The 16542-nt window shown below is 41.3% G+C and overlaps 1 protein-coding gene across 8 annotated transcripts in view; it reads left to right on the forward strand.

Moving 5' to 3' along the window:
* LOC143987408 (sodium/calcium exchanger 1) overlaps positions 1 to 16542 on the forward strand; it is a 688674-nt gene that overhangs the window by 94523 nt on the left and 577609 nt on the right. For all 8 annotated transcript variants that reach the window (XM_077486095.1, XM_077486102.1, XM_077486100.1 and 5 more), the window contains exon 2: positions 15680 to 15738. The gene's annotated coding sequence lies outside the window, so the exon portion shown is untranslated. The remainder of the gene's footprint in view (positions 1 to 15679; positions 15739 to 16542) is intronic.

The raw sequence follows: 16542 nt of genomic DNA on the forward strand, positions 1-16542 counted from the left end.
AGGTTTTACTGAATCTTTATATATTCTATTTTTTTTTTTTTTCTTTCGTTAAGCCAGTACAGTTTGCTCCAGCTACACAAACACGGTGGGTACCTCCCGCCAACACATTTGGGTTGATTTACTAAAGGCAAATTAACTGTGCAGTTCGCAAAGTGCAGTTGCACTCTGCAAAAGTAGTTGCTCCAGAGCTTAGTAAATGAGCAGAAACAATGCTGACTTCCATCATCCAATCATGTGTAAGCAAAAATGTATTTATTTTTTTATTTTCCTTGCATGTGATTGGGTATTCTTTGCAAAGTGGAACTTTACCACATTTACTAAGCTCTGGAGCAACTGCTCTTGCAAAGTGAAGTCGATTTGCCTTTAGTCAGGCAGGAAAGAACTGAGCGCTCAAGAAGGTGAAGGAACCCTAGGGAATGTACCTGGCCCTAATATATGATACAGCATGACACTAAATAATAAACTAAATGAAAAAATTAATAAAAAAAAAAAAATGAAAAAAAATTATTAATTGGAAAATAAGAAATCCGTGTACCAAGGTATTAAAATGCACATCCAGTATTACAGTGGGTAACGGGCAATGGAAAGCAGTATAAACAGTAAGAATCAGTCTTAAAAAAAAGTCCATTATTCAGCATTGAAGGCAGCCAGTGGAGGAGCTAGAAGCAAAATCTGTAAACCAGTGTTTCTCAAACTTTTATGTCTTTCGGCGCACCAATAAGATCTAAAAATTTTCATGGCACACTTGAAAATATTTAACAATTTTTGTGCTGAAGAACATATTTCTTTTTAGATATATAATTCATTTTAAGTTTAATGTGAAGGATATGCCTGCTTTCAAGAGCAAATAAGATTGAAGCGAGGCTCCAAAGTTGACAAACAGAACAAAAAAATGGAACGCGCTCTATTATTATAATATAATTAGAGCAATCGAGTTCTCCTGCGTTACGAAAGGAACTAATGAATGACAGACTGACAGAGATTGTGTTTTTATATATGTTACTTTTTTAACTTTTGCAACATTGATTTACCATTTAAATTTTCAATATGTTCAAGGTTTCAAAACGCTAGCAATTATTAAATATCTTTCAAAACTCCCACGGCACACCTGCAAATTTCGTGCGTCACACAGTTTGAGAATCACTGCTGTAAACAGACAGGGAGAAAAAACACAGAGCTTCTAAGTGCAGTATGTATGGAACAATTTGTCTTTAGTAAATAAACCCCGTTGCACAGGGCCGGCCCAAGACATTGTGCTGCCTGTGTCCAAGAATAAAATGCTGCCCCCCCCCCAAAAAAAAATCATGCCCATCAAAAGGCCCCCCCCATCCATTATTTTATATCATCATAATTAAAACTAAAATTTAATTTATCAGGAAGTCAGATTTGCATGCAGCATCACCTTGTCTAAATGCAAAATTATATGGCAACCCATTCATTTCAGTTCCAATGGGCGGGCTAGGGTAGTATAGGGGCAGGCTAGGGTAGTATAGGGGCAGGCTAGGGTAGTATATAGACAGGCTAGGGTAGTATATAGACAGGCTAGAGTAGTATATGGACAGGCTAGGGTAGTATATGGACAAGCTGAGGCAGTATAGGGGCATGCTAGGGTAGTATATTTACAGGCTAAGGCAGTGTAGGGGCAGGCTGGGGTAGTACATACACAGGCTAGGGTAGTATATAGACAGGATAGGGCAGTATAGGGCTTGCCTAGGGTAGTATAGGGGCAGGCGAAGCGGCCAGGGGGCAGTTGTCATCATGACACACAACACTGTTGTAAAAAATGGTCATGAATTTGCTGGGTAAATAGAGGAGAAGGAGAGGTGGCTGTGGTTCAATTTGCTGACCCTCTCAAAGTGCTGCCTGGGTCCAATGGACCCACTGGGACCCATGGTAGGGCCGGCCCTGCCATTGTATTCTGACAGCATAATACATTGATTAGCAGCTGCAGTCAATTGCAATTGCTAAAAGCAATTAATAAAATCAAATCATGTATCCTAAATACAATGCCCCCCTAAAATAAACAATATACCTACTAAATAAAAGTTAAAAAAAAATACCCTATAAATAAAAGGAAACAGTCTTGTTCTTTTTTTCTCAAGCTAGTTTTCCCTAAGCAGCTCAAAGAGCAAAATTGAGAGTTTCCAATTTTTTTCGTTTCACTTCTGAATCAATTTGGGTGAAATCTCTCTGCTCATCCCTACGCACAAAACACTTGAGCAAAAAGCTACTGTAGACTCTACAAAAATGCTTTGTACGTAATATAGGGAAATCATCACGACAATGACAGCTGAAGGATCTTCACTGACAGCACAGTTATTATTTAAGGAAGAAAGCCGGCTTCTGTTTCTGTACTAGTCTTTCTTAAATAAAATTTCTGAATGATCACCCAGCAATATTTTATCTTGTCGATGTTGGCATGAGCATTCTTTCCATTTGGGTGATCATAAAAATAAAGCTATACCTAATTTTTTGATAATGGATAATCAATGCTCACGGAAAAGCGAATGCTTATGTGTGCTGACACGTTCAGCTCAGATACATTTCTGGTGTTCTGGGTATCAAGGAACATTAGGGCTTATTCACAAAGGCCTATGTATTTTCTGCATGAAACCCAGGTTCTGGATGCCAGAGCTAGCAGAAGACCCTGTGTAGGACATTCACAATTGGGCTGATTTACTAAAACTGGAAAGTTCAAAATCTGGTGCAGCGCTGCATATAATTCAATCAGCTTCCAGTTTTTTTTTGTCAATACTTATAAGAGAAGTATGTTTTTTTTTTTGTTTTTTGTTTTTTAGAATCATACTTACCTAGATGGATGCAGTATCGGTCCAATGCTGCTTCTGACCCCTTCCGGCTCTAACACTGAAAACCGAGCAATCAAAGACCACCGATCGATTGGTTCTCAGAGAGCTGGTGACTGTCAGTCATTAGTGACTGCTCTGACCTCCCTCCAGGAGCGCTGGGCTGTGAAGGGGTGGGAGTGGCAGACTCAGGCTCTCAGTGGCTCAATAAGAGGCTGAGCCGGGTGCTAGTCCAGGCAAGTGGGCGGATTCTGACATCATTGTTGCAATGTTGCCCGCGCCTGGACCTGTGAGTTCTGTGATGTCAGCCAACAGCGGGCTGAAGCCCGCTGTCTGCTGAAAACAAGTCACAGGTCACAAACTGCACTCCTTGATCTGCAGGAGAAGTACAGCCAAACAAGCTTTGGCTGTACTTATTTAAGTAAACAAGCTCAATTTAAAAGCTGATTGACTACCATGCACAGCTGCACCAGATTTTACACTCTTTGGTTTTAGTAAATCAACCCCCATAATGAACTTTGAATTTAGGCATTGTCATGGAACTACTGTCATGGAACCCCCATCTCACTCCGCCTGAGTGTTTACATCAGTACACTGCTTCCTCCGGTCTGGACCTTCAAATATCAGATATTACAGCCACATAATGTAACCAAGATCCAGGCAAGACTAGCTCAGTTACAAAACTGCAACATGGAATGTTTTATTGAACAAGGATACAGGCTTTTTATACACTTGAAAAGTAGGTTCCCCCCGATCATATTACCCTAACAATACAAACTGTAACCAGAAACTTAAATTAACATGAGCTAATTAACCAGTCATTCAACCAGCCCAGGTGACTCAGAAGTCGTCTCCTAGCTCACAAACTACAATACACATTATCATAAGTATAAACACAGGACACCTTCACACAATAGCAGGAGACCACCAGTAGCAGACTATCCATCTCGTACACTGTACAGAGGCCTATGTGATCAGCTCTTTCAATTAACATGTATAGTTCAGAATCAAATAAACCAGGAATAGTCTTTGTATATTTCCTGGGAGATACTGTGGATAAATATTAGTGTCCCATCTGAAATAATCTAAACCAGATTCTCAATGTCCATTAGTAGCTTTTCATCATTTTCACCCTGTGCCCCTCATAGACACAGGGTTACTTATACATAAGAAGGGCCTGGGTAGCTGAAACAGGGGTTTCTTAACCTCTCCAAGGGATTCTGGGTTCCACAGGCCCCCCACCCAAAGCCACTCCCGTCACACTCATGTTTACATACATTTAGTCACATACAATTCTTTCATTTCAATTAGCAATTGCACATGAACACGCATACCTGCATAAAGTCTGCAGATCTATGTGGCCCTGTGTCCTACTTTTTTTATTGCAGCGCACATTTGTGCATTTAGACGCAGCTGTATATATGGGCTCATTGATTACTATAGTGGTGCGTGTAGATGCAGGCAAAATTATATGATGTGCTCATCTAAATGCACATCTAAATGCAGAGTTTTTTTCTGCACTTGTGAATGAGCCCTTAAATGTGCAATAAGGCAGGCAATTCATTATTCATTTGTTTTGTTTTTTGTTCAACCAGCATGTTGAATGAAAAGAAATGACCTGATTCGAGTGTGTGGTTGGGAGAATCCTTTTCGCTGAGTTATTGTATTCTGATAGTGAAGAGCTTTTCCCACCATCGGAATACATCGGAATACACTGCTGCTGGCTATTGTGTAGCTGACGGCACTGACCAATCAGGAAAAACCTGACAGCCCAGTTGTATAGAAGTCAATCTGTAGATCGACTTCTGTACACAGGGCTGCTGTTAGAAATCATGGGGCCCCATACAGCCTACCTGACAGGGTCCCCTTTACCCGGGCCAAAAGTGACTGAGGACATAAATATATCAGTCCCTTTCTCTACAGCCTCAGCTGCACAAATGAATGAATATGGAGCACTCTGAGGCTTCCTGCTCATTCACAAACTAAAGCATAGTAAACGCAGTTTCCTATACTCCAGTGATGACTGAACACAGAAGTGATTGGCACCGATCACTCACTGTGTTCATTCAGGAATAGAAGGGACCAGTAAAAGAGATATTACCTGGCCTTTTCCTCCGCTTTCCATCCTGAAACATTACTCTGTGTGCCCCCAGCAGCTGCTTATGGGAGAGGAGGGAAGCCATCAGCTCTGCAGGGGAAAAGGCACACAGGGGGCCTGGGCAGCAAATGGAAGGGGTGCATGTGCTTGAACCAATCTCCCCACAGTGCAGCCAGAGGAAGGGAGAGGAGGAAAAGTTGGCAGCACTGCAGAGGGAGGCAAAAGAAGACCGGTCTCTGCAATAAGTCAGTACAGCCAGTGCCCGGGCCCCCTTTTTAACTGATGGGACTCACTCAGGCCCAGTACAGGAGGGCTGGCTGTACTACTTTATCAGGGGTCTTGTCTGTACAACCAGCCTGCCCAGAAATGGACCAAAATTTGGATGGTTCCTGCTGAACCAGTCGAATTTCAATCCTTGGGACTCCTTCCCACTTGCATGTTGCAGTAGCGTGAACTTTTACTGTAACATCTGGTAAGACATGTAACACTTTGTGCTGCCATTCAATTTAAATGCCACCCCAATGTACCTACAGTAGGCAGGACAATGAACACCCCATTTATAGACCCTTTGGTGCGTTGTAGTCTATGGTAGCAAAAGGCACACATTTGAGTGTGTTTTGGTACATTGGTAGCCCATTCAAAATGTCAGGTAACAAAGCCTTATGAATTATTTAACATATGTTGCTTTTCTTATCTTGTAATTATTTTTAAATTAAAATGTAGAGTTCACAAAATAAATATTACATGACTGTGGAATTGTTGGCTGGTAAGGTATTTTTGGGTTGGGATGGAGGTGGGGGGTAAGGCTCCTTGCAAAGACACTGTTCTTTTTCTCAGAATGGGCAAGCTGCATTTGCTCATCCACAGAAGGTCAAACTCCAGCAAGTTGCAAGGTGAGAGGGTGCAGCAGCAGGCTGATCTGTGTCTGACTGTATTAGGGGCAGTACTGTGATCTGTGCTGGATCTAATAAATACCTTTAAGTAATACCTATTTTTTTGTAAACCTCTGAAATGAAAAAATTAGCAAAGCATATCTTTCTATACTGTGTACTTACCTCAATCCAAAGCACTTAGGGGGTTATTTACGAAAGGCAAATCCACTTTGCACTACAAGTGCAAACTACAAATGCAAAGTGCACTTGAAATTGCACTGAAAGTGCACTTGGAAGTAAAGACGCTATAAATCTGAGGGGTAGATCTGAAATGAGTGGAAGCTCTGCTGATTTTATCATCCAATCATGTGCAAGCTAAAATGCTGTTTTTTATTTTCCAGCCATAGTAGCCATATTTTTTTTGGGGGGGGGGGGCCTTGTTTCTTTTGACCTTCCTTAGAAAAAACTTTTTTTGTATTGTATATAATAGACCCTTTATTTTACTAGTTCTTAACATTTTCACATTTGAGGGATAAAAATCAAAGCTTTGATTTTCATTATTTATAGTCTTTTTTTCTTACTTTTTAAATGAATGTGCTTTATTAAATTGTCACTCGACATAAAACAATGAGATTGAGACCTCCTCCAGAGAGTGCCTTATTAATGCAATACAAGAAACAGCTAAAAGTGTAACCCCACAGCTGTCAATCTGTAATGGATGAGAATCCTGCCAAGACGTAGTACATACCCAGCTGGTACGTGGAAGCATTGCCAGCCGTGCTTTCGCTAAGCATCAACAGAGTTGGGTGAAAATACTTTTATAGTCTTCCTTCAGAAGTAAACAGTAAAAAAGCCAAACATCCAACCTGTCTCTATTTCTCTGCTTGTAAAAGTGTTGCTTTCTGGTAACGAGGTTTTCGCTAATTTGATACTTGCATTTAAATTGTATGTAAGACCCTAACAATAAATATCTCATGTTTGCTACCTTTGCATCTGTTAAAGTATTATTAAAGTGTTACTAAACCCAGGACCCTGCATTCACTATATCTGGTCTCCCACAGTACACAGAACATGGAAATGCAATTATTTTAGCAAATATAAACCACTAAATACCCTTTATCAACAGTAGTATATAGCAGTCTTGTGACTTCTATCCGTGTCTGGTTAAAGCTTGTGGGAGGAGTTTTAATTCTCTCTGACTGTCCTATGAGGTTGCAGGACCCGTGCTGATCACATGCACCCTTCAAAAAAAAAAAGCCTCGCTAGCAATACACACCAAACTGAGCATGTGCAGCTTGTCCCCTGGCCTCTGTTCTATCAGGAGATGGGTTAGAGACAGTAAAAGAAGAGGAGGATCAGAGTCAGAGAAGACAGGATCAAACTGTCTTTTTACAGAACAAGGAGAATTAACAACTTAGATTACACAGTGAGTAGAACAAGCATGCTTTACTGCATATACAGACTGATTTTACTGTTTTGGGTTTAGTAACACTTTAAACCTTCAGTATTTTTTAGTTTACCACATTGAGCACAATAACATTGACATTCCTCAGTAAACTATTTGTTACAATTTGTACATTAGCAATTGCAGTTTACAACTTTCAATGCTGCTGGCTGCTTCTCTCTCAATGCTGCTTCCCTGAACTTCTGGTCTTCACAAGAAAGATTTAACAGTGGTAGTGCAGTCTCCTCAGTTTGCTAGCTTGGAGTAAAATGCAAAGAGGCGAAGGGAGGAGCAGTGGATTACCTTGCCATCCCAGGTTACAGGGCTTCTATTGATGTGCCACAGTGTGTGGAGACATGACTCTAGTGCCTACATGCAAGGGTGGCTCAATAGGATACTGGAAGAGAGAGGAGTCAACCTGAAATGGGAAACCTGGGGCAGCGGTCATGGCAGCAGCTTAAACGGGAACACAAGCAAGAATTAAAAAATAAAAAAATCTTCATACTTCGTAAGTGATTAAATCATCTGCTGAAAGAGCTCAAATGAAATGTTTAATATCATTTTAGGTATACCATTGGACGTATTTAGTTACCGTATATACTCGAGTATAGGCCGACCCGAATATAAGCCGAGGCCCCCAATTTACCCCCAAAAAACTGGAAAACTTATTGACTCGTGTATAAGCCGAGGGTGAGACATGGCTGTCCATCCCTGTGTGTCCGTCCATCCCTGTGTGTGTGTCCGTCCATCCATCCCTGTGTGTGTGTCCATCCATCCATCCATCCATCCATCCCTGTGTGTGTGTCCGTCCATCCATCCCTGTGTGTGTATCCATCCATCCATCCATCCCTGTGTGTGTGTGTGTGTGTGTGTGTGTGTATTCATCCATCCATCCATCCCTGTGTGTGTGTGTGTGTGTGTATCCATCCATCCATCCATCCATCCCTGTGTGTGTGTGTGTGTGTGTATCCATCCATCCATCCATCCATCCCTGTGTGTGTGTGTGTGTGTGTGTGTGTGTGTGTGTGTGTGTGTGTGTGTGTGTGTGTGTCCGTGCAGCCTTGTGTGTGTGTCCAGCCTACCTGTGTCCCAAGCCTCCGTCCCGAGCCGCCGTCGTCCCGAGCCTCCTCCGTCCCGTGCCTCCTCCGTCCCGTGTCGTGCCGATGGATCGCCGCTCCAGGATCGCCGCTCTTCTCGGCGGCCATTCTACAATTCAAAAGCCGCGCCTCCGCCTCCGCCTGTGATAGGCGGAACACTCAATTTCCCAGCAGCCTGTGTTCCGCCTATCACGGACATCCTCTCATACTCGTCCGTAGTATGAGAATGAACGGATGTCCGTGATAGGCGGAACACTGACTGCTGGGAAATTCAGTGTTCCGCCTATCACAGGCGGAGGCGGAGAAGGAGGCGCGGCTTTTGAATTTTAATGTCCGCCGTCTGTCTGCTCGATACGCTGATCGAGCAGTCAGACAGCGGTGACTCGAGTATAAGCCGAGGGGGCACTTTCAGCCTCAAAAAAGAGGCTGAAAATCTCGGCTTATACTCGAGTATATACGGTATATTAGTTAAAGTAGATGTCCACCCTAATACTAAAATCCCTGCATCTACAGACATCCACGATCTAACACTAACCTATCTAACCCTGTAAAGAAGAAATCAGTATACATACCTTTTCTGAAGCAGCACCAGTCCCACGCTGAGCTGTCAGCCTTGGCTTCGTTGTGTAGGGCGGTGCAGAGGACACAGCCGACAACAGAAGCTCCATAGTAAGTCTATGGGTGACGTCACTCCCCATTCATTTCACAGTTGTTGTCGGCTGTGTCCTCTGCAGAGCTTCCACTGCTGGAGACCGGAAACGGATCAGCTTCAAAAAAGGTATGTATAGAGATTTCTTCTCTACAGGGTTAGATAGATTACTGTTAGATCGTGGGTGTCTGTAGATGTAGGGATTTTGGCATTAGGGTGGACTTTAATGCCCTGTACACACGCCGGTTTTCCCATCGGAATAAACTCTGAAGGTTTTTCTGATGGAGTTCAGACGGAATTCCGCTGAAACTGTCCTGCGTACACACAATCACACCAAAGTCCGACCGTCAAGGACGTGGTAACGTACAACACGTTTGATGGGACTAGAAAAAGGAAGTTCAATAGCCAGTAGACAATAGCTTTCGTCTCATACTTGCTTCAGAGCATGCGTCGTTTTTGGTCTGTACAAACAAGCGGTTTTCACGATAGGAATTGGTTCCGTCGGAAATATTTAGAACATGTTCTATTTCTAGGTCCGTCAGAATTTTTCGAGAAAAAAAAAGTCAGATGAGACATACACATTATCGGAATAAACGATGAAAAGCTTCCGTCTGACTTTTTCTGTTGGATATTCTGTTCATGTGTACGCGGAATTACTTTAAATAAGTGCAAAAAATTCTGGTTCATCTTGTCAGAAATTTGGCGTAGCCCTGTGTCCTGTGCACACAAAGCCTATTTATCAGCAGTGTTGCGCACAGGAGGTACTTTATTCTTGTAAACTTTCCTGGATTTGCTCAGCTGAGGGCTCAGTATGAATTCCCTATTGGTTAAAAATGTTGATGAGGAACTGGCGGTTTGACATGCAAGGTTTTAGGGTGTTTGCAAGTGTTTTTGTATAGTAGACATTCAAGGGATACTATGGCTGTATGCAGTCATTGATATTTCTAGTAAAGGTTTTTCATTTTATGTATTCCTGTGATTTTTTTTTTATTATTTTTTTTATTTTGACACTTGAAAAATCTTTTTTCTTTCACTGAGACAGTGTGCTGTCTGGTGCATTCTGACGTGCTTACACGCAGTTTGATGCGATCCAGATGAAGAAATATGCAGTAGGTTGTACTTTAGTTGAAAGCACTGGAACTGACCACACTGGTGTGAACTAAGGCCATTGGAGTAAAGTCAAACACTGTACATGCAGTCTGGATGTGGTTTAACCACTTTCAGACCGGACCAATTTGCTGGTCAAAGACCAGACCACTTTTTGCGATTCGGCACTGCGTCGCTTTAACTGACAATTGCGCGGTCGTGCGACGTGGCTCCCAAACAAAATTAACGTCCTTTTTTTCCCACAAATAGAGCTTTCTTTTGGTGGTATTTGATCACCCCTGCGGTTTTTATTTTTTGCGCTATAAACAAAAATAGAGCGATAATTTTGAAAAAAACGCATTATTTTTACTTTTTGTAATAATAAATATCCCCCAAAAATATATAAAAAAACATTTTTTTCCCTCAGTTTAGGCCGATACGTATTCTTCTACATATTTTTGGTAAAAAAAATCGCAATAAGCGATTATTGATTGGTTTGCGCAAAAGTTATAGCGTTTACAAAATAGGGATAGTTTTATAGCATTTTTATTAATAATTTTTTATTATTTTTTTTTACTAGTAATGGCGGCGATCTGCGATTTTTATTGTGACTGCGACATTGTGGGGGACCCATCGGACATTTTTGACACATTTTTGGGACCATTGTCATTTATACAGTAATCACTGCTATATAAATGCAGTGATTCCTGTGTAAATGACACTGGCAGTGAAAGGGTTAACCAGTGGGTGGCTGTGTAGGGGTTAAGTGTTCCTAGGGGTGTGTTACTAACTGTGGGGGGGTTGGGCTGTCATTTAGTGTACACTGATCTCTGCTCCAATCACATGGAGCAGAGATCAGCGTCACTAGTTGCTAGGCAGAATGGAAAAATGTTGTTTATACAGCATTTCCTCCATTCGGTCGAGTCCGCGGGTCCCGCGACCGGACTCACGGGGGTCCCGACCAGCGCGGGAGCGGCCGCCGGCGGCGCGCTCCCGATGGCACGGCGGCAACGAATATTGGACGTACATGTACGCCAATATGCCTGCCCGTGCCATTCTGTCGACGTACATCGTCGTGCGCTGGTCGGGAAGTGGTTAAAAATGCACTGGAAAGCAACTGATGTGAACCAGCCCTTAGTCAACTAATTGATATTCATGTAGAATTTACATCTACATTACAGACGTAATCAGGGGATTCAAATGACAATAACAAACTTTTTTGTATCCCATATTAATGGGATAAAAACACTTGGTACACCAGTATTGAAAAGCTTGATCACAACTGCCTATCTGTATTGTAGGCTGAAATTCAATGTGATTGCTGTCATTTGCTTTACTAACCAAGAACACCCATCAAGGACAAATTAAACATCTCACTAATGCTTGATACTTGATTGCAATGCTCTTGAACTACAAATGGTCCAGAAAACATACTAATGGTAGTTTTAGAACATTATAGCTTTCCCAGGATAGACCTATAGAGCTCTTAGCATATGAACCTACCAGTGAACCCACCAGACATCCATCAACTTTTAGGCCATCTTCAAAAAATAAAAATAAAGCACACAATATTATTAGTATTATACAGGATTTATATAGCGCCAACAGTTTGCACAGTGCTTTACAATATGAGGGCAGACAGTACAGTTACAATACAATTCAATACGGGAGGAATCAGAAGGCTCATCGGAGACAATCTAGACATTGGAAATGTTATTGCTTTCTAATAACTATGACACAAAGATGTTAATAAATGTAGAGTATTGTGTAAACTATTCATTTTATAGTGCACTGTCAGCCGTATCGAGTAGGAAATATTCAAATATTGCCCTTTTTCAAAGGAATTTAGATATACAGTCAATACGGACATTCTGTAGACAGCACAGTATGACAGCTCCCCCCTGACAGTAGTTAAATCTTGAACATTTACAACTTGACATAACCGATATTAAGAAAGGAGAATTGCTACATTATGGCTGAAGCTGTTAACCACTTGGGCACTGCCCACTGTGCATTTACAGAATGAATGACTTGTATAGCACTACAAATGCGGACTGAATCGCCTCGCTGTGTTGTCGAGCTTCTTAGAAGGGGTGGGTCTTGATTTTTTTGTCTGAAGGCCCGATGGTTTTCTTCCATGCGGATGTTAGAGCTTGGATGGGATGGGTAGAGCGTTCCATAGCCGTGGTCCTTGGACTGCGAATCTTCATTCTCCCTTTGATTTGTAGCGGGACTTGGGGATGAGGAGGAGGTTTTGGTTAGTTGATCGGAGATTGCGATTGGGTGTGTAGTGTTTTATTTTCTCGCATTTACTGCAGCAAGGTGGCCACTCTGCACCAGATAATGTACCTAGTATGTGATCTGACACATCCGTTGCTGGGGCACGCGCACCGCCCCCCCCCCCCCCATGATAACACACAGTGGGAGCCCAGAGGTGGGTATTGTGGACTCGATGTCAGCTGGAACCCACCAATGACACAGGACAAAGGCAGAACAACAGTCTGTCGAGGCAGATTGTCATTCTGTTAAGGCATTTATCCTGTGTTTCTGCAAGAAACACAGATCTTTGCCTTCCCCTAGTCAAAGCACCTCCCCCACAGTGAGTAAGCACAACCTAGGCACACATTTAACCCTTTAATTGTCCCTGATGTTAACTTATTCCCTGCCAGTGTCATTAGTACAGTACAGTACAGTACACACAGTCGCACATTCCGACAACAAAATCCATGTTTTTTTTCCGACGGATGTTGGCTCAAACTTGTCTTGCATACACATGGTCACACAAATCTTGACGTTTGGAATTTCCGAACGTCAAGAATGCAGTGACGTACAACACGTACGAGGAGCCGAGAAAAATGAAGTTCAATAGCCAACGTGGCTCTTCTGCTTGATTCCGAGCATGCGTGGAATTTTGTGTGTCGGAATTGTGTACACACGATCGGAATTTACGAGAATGGTTTTTGTTGTTGGAAAATTTGAGATCCAGATCTCAAATTTTGTGTGACGAAAATTCCGACGGAAAATGTCCAATGGAGCCTACACATAGTCGGAATTTCCGACAACAAGCTCCCATCGAACATTTGTTGTCGGAAATTCTGACCGTGTGTACGCAGCATAATAGTGCATATTTGGGTATGTTTTATGGCAGAAAGTAAAAATATAGTTTTTTTTTCAAAATTGTCTGCCTTTTTTTGTTTATACTGCAAAAAATAAAAACCGCAGAGGTGATCAAACACCACCAAAAGAAAGCTCTATTTGTGGGGAAAAAAAGGACAAAAATTGTACTAGGGTACAGTATTGCACCACCACGCAATTGTCAGTTAAAATAACACAGTGCCGTATCACAAAATATGGCCTGGTCATGAAGGGAGGTAAATCTTCTAGAGGTCAAGTGTTTAAGGTAAAAAATACTTCTGAGTGCAGCTCCCCCTTCTTATATTTACCTGAGCTCCCCTTATAATTACTTGAGCCAGATCTCGATTCATCGATGTGCATGAGAGCAGCGGCTGTCTCAGGTCTCTCTCTCCTCATTGGCTCACACAGCAACAGGAGCCATTGAGGAGAGAGCAGGGGGCTGCGGCCGAGCTGAACTCTGTGTGTTAATGGACCACCTCCATTCGCTGGAGAGTGGCTCCATAGCAAGAGGCCTGATTTCAGGGGTACTCGGCAGGGGGAAAGAGCCAGAACCTTCAGCGGGGGATCCAAAAAGAGGATCACAGCTGTTCTCAGGGTTGTCAGAAAAAGGCCTTTGTTCACAACAACATGGGGACAAGGTGCTTTGGGGTGGGGGGCATGTGGCGTGGTATGGTTCAGGGGGGGCAATCGCTCATTCCCCTTTCCTGACCTGCCAGACTGCATGCTCAGATAAGGGTCTGGTATAGATTTTTGGGGTACCTCACACCATTTTTTTTATTTTGGCATAAGGTTTCCTTTAAAATCAATACCAGACCCAAAGGACCGGGTATGGATTGGGGGGGGGACCCCCACACCATTTTTTTTTAAACATTTATGTATTGCCGGCAATGGTATTATATTTCCAGCAATTTAAATGTCATTTTTTTTCTTTATCAATGTCAGTTTTGCTGCAGCAGGTTCTATACATGGTACAGATGCAGTACTTTACAAGTAGACTATGGGGACTGCAACATAACAGTTTTTTTTCAGTATTTTGGACTTAGTTCTACAGGATGTTTGCCTGGACTCTCTTTATTTGAAATGTGAGGGTCTTGTATTTCTCCATGTTATGCCTCAATATGTTGCTCTAACTGCTGTCCATAATGAACAAGATACAATGCCGTATTTTTGTAACCTCCTTATACAAAAAGTTTTATTGTCCTTACTTAATACTGTTGGTGATATTTTCTGTTTCTTTCAATAAAATAAGATTGAATTAAAATCACTGCTCCTGTAAAAAAAGATATTAAAAAAAAAACATTTTTTGCAATGATACATGCCCCCCAGGTCCCCCATACCCTTTTTATGGCCAATAACTTGCATATAAACCTTCAAAATGGGCACTTTTTCGGGTCCCATAGACTTTAATAGGGTTTGCGATTTGGGTCCAAACTTTTTCGATGTTAGAGAGTTCTGGCGCAAACTGAACAAGGAGGAGCTCAGTTTGAACTTCAGAAAGTCTTTTTCACCATGTCTAGATACCTAAATGCATTGAGTTGCTGCCATGTGATTGGCTGATTAGCAATTTGTGTTACCAAGCAATTGAACCGGTGTACCTAATAAAGTGGCTGTTCAGTGTATCTCTCTCTCTCTCGCTCTCTCTCTCTCTCTATATATATATATATATATATATATATATATATATATATATATATATATAGAATTGGGTGAACTGCACATATGGCAATTTTTTTTCTTGTAACAATGCTTCAACTGACAGTCCCAGGCGGTCATACAGTCGATGTGCTCATATATCAATTCAAAGGAGATGTGGCATCATATACTTTGGGAAACTCTCCATAAAAGAGAGATGACTTTGATTACACATCTATTGCTGGATGTGTAAGAATTTTTGTTTTACAGAATTGCCTGCCTTTCAGTGTAATCTTTATGAGAATGTATATAATCAAATGATAGATAAAACAAAGTGACGATTGTTTTATGAGTAACTAGCATTTCATGATTTTTTCTGTTTTTATTTATTTATTTATTTTTTTATTTTAATATAACAATTATAAACATTAACAAAAAACAAATATTACATAAAATAAATACATAAAAAGGTAAATTAACGTATGACGAAAAGGAAAAATATTAAGGAGCTGGAGAAAGATAAATGAAGAGCTTCAGCTACACAAATCCAAGTAAAAGCCAACATGACTCTTTTGCTCTCTCATATTAAATTATTTTGATTTCATTTAGAGATTTTCAATTAACATACCCTCTCTGCAGAACAATGACATACTGTACTTCCTGGGTAACTCACACAGCATTAGCTCTTCTTCGAGCTATGGTACTTATTTGGGCGAAGATGATTCATTCTATGTCAGTCTATGTTCCAGTTCATTTCAATTTGATGAAGACATTAAAGATTTCTATTCTGTGTCTTAAAATAGAATGGGCTGCTTATTTCATTCTTCAAATAATATGATTTGCATTTTTTTTTTCTTGCCAGCTGTTTATAGGAATCGGATGCAGTAGAAGGAGGACTACATCTTTCTCTGAACGGCAAGGGTGAGTTGTACCTTCAGTTCTTCCTCATCTGGGAAGAAAGACTTAGAAGTTCCACTCAAAGTATCTGTGCTCTACTTTCAATTCCCCTTTTCTCTGCCAAAATGAATAACAATGATTTAGAAATAGAAGGAAAGTGACTAGATAAGGACCCCTAGTTTGACTTTAATTATTTTTGTTGTAGCAACTGAAACTACTATTAAATGATTGTTTTTGATATATGGAGCTAATGACTCGTTAAAATATATTAAAGTGGACATCAACAAAAATGTTACCAGAGATTGTTAACAATCTTGCTAGAATATCAAAAAAAAAGAGTCAAGAGATAATATACCTTCCTTGGAGAACAATCTATTTCAGGCAACTTTCATAGCTAGCCACATGTCTGAAGGACCAGATCCATGATCTTATTCTCTGCTGAAAGCAAGTAGCAGTCAATCTACGCTTTATCTTTGTATTTAGCAGAGATCAATTCACAGAGTGTGTACGCCTTCAGTCATGTGGAAAACATTGGAGGGAGTTTTAAAGAGGAATTCCTGGTGTATGTAATTTATAAATAGTTAGACCTATGTAACTATATACATGAGCCATAGCTGCCCTATGATCCTGGAAGATGGAAATCGCTGAAGTAGATACTGCCACTCCAGTGATCTTCACTTGCTTCTGGGTTCCATGTCAAGCAGCTGCCCTGCTAAATTCTGATCACAGGTGGTTGGCCACTTGGCACAGGCACCAGTTAAAGTGGAAGTAAACTCCCCTATCGTTTTCAGCCAAGGAAGCTGCCATATTTGCCTCTGTTTAATCTTC

Source organism: Lithobates pipiens, unplaced genomic scaffold, assembly GCF_037356315.1.
Source record: "Lithobates pipiens isolate NorthernLeopardFrog02 unplaced genomic scaffold, aLitPip1_a1.2 Scaffold_18, whole genome shotgun sequence".
NCBI lineage: Eukaryota > Metazoa > Chordata > Amphibia > Anura > Ranidae > Lithobates > Lithobates pipiens.